Raw genomic sequence first — 791 nt, forward strand, 5'->3', positions numbered from 1 at the left:
ATGGGAACCTTCTCGTAATGTTACCTAATGGACATCAAAATACCTTATTATAATGTTATACTGCGACCAAACTGGGACCTGTAATCAACGCCCACAAAATACTACAGTATACTGTAGTATAAATACAATACTGGTATAAATACTATAGTAGTGAGTATAATATTTTTGCGGACTTTACTGAAATATTCACTGTAGTGTTTAGTGTAGTATACTGTAGTATTAACAGTTAACTATATTATAAAACTGTAGTCAAAGTAAACCGCAGTATATACTATAATGTAGTATTTTTACAGATTCTATTATACTGCAGTATTCACTGTAGTATTTACTATAGTGTTTTTGTTTCATTATATTTGACATACAAGCACAGGCTTTCTCCTTGAGGAAACCTACTGGAGAAATACTAAAAGAGCAAATTTTCCATAACCTGTAGGTAGGACTGGGGTCTGAACGGATAGTTCAGAGCTTCTGCTCTTTTCTATAACCAGTAGGGAACACAATATATGGTCTATACTTGGCATGTAGGTTGGCATGCCACCAATTGGGATATGGGGAGGGGACTGGGCAGAGTATATGTAAGTTAAATACTGTAGTATTCTACAGTATACTACAACATTCTATGGTAAGTACTACACATGAGCAAGGGATACTACAGTGTGTAGTATAGTATTATACAGTATACTACAGTTTACTAAATAATTCTACAGTAAGTACTGTAGTATTCTAAAGTAAACTGTAGTCTTTTTTCATGTGGGTGTCCTCTTATGGTCCTGATGTTAATGTCATGTTTT

General features: G+C 34.0%; 1 non-coding gene across 1 annotated transcript; it reads right to left on the minus strand.

The window, feature by feature from the left end:
- Positions 1 to 366: 366 nt before the first annotated feature.
- LOC115160306 (U7 small nuclear RNA) lies at positions 367 to 421 on the minus strand. The gene has a single exon (XR_003869062.1). It is a non-coding gene; the product is annotated as a U7 small nuclear RNA (small nuclear RNA).
- Between the last annotated feature and the right edge of the window lie 370 nt (positions 422 to 791).

This window comes from Salmo trutta, chromosome 23 (assembly GCF_901001165.1).
Source record: "Salmo trutta chromosome 23, fSalTru1.1, whole genome shotgun sequence".
Taxonomy (NCBI): Eukaryota; Metazoa; Chordata; class Actinopteri; order Salmoniformes; family Salmonidae; genus Salmo; species Salmo trutta.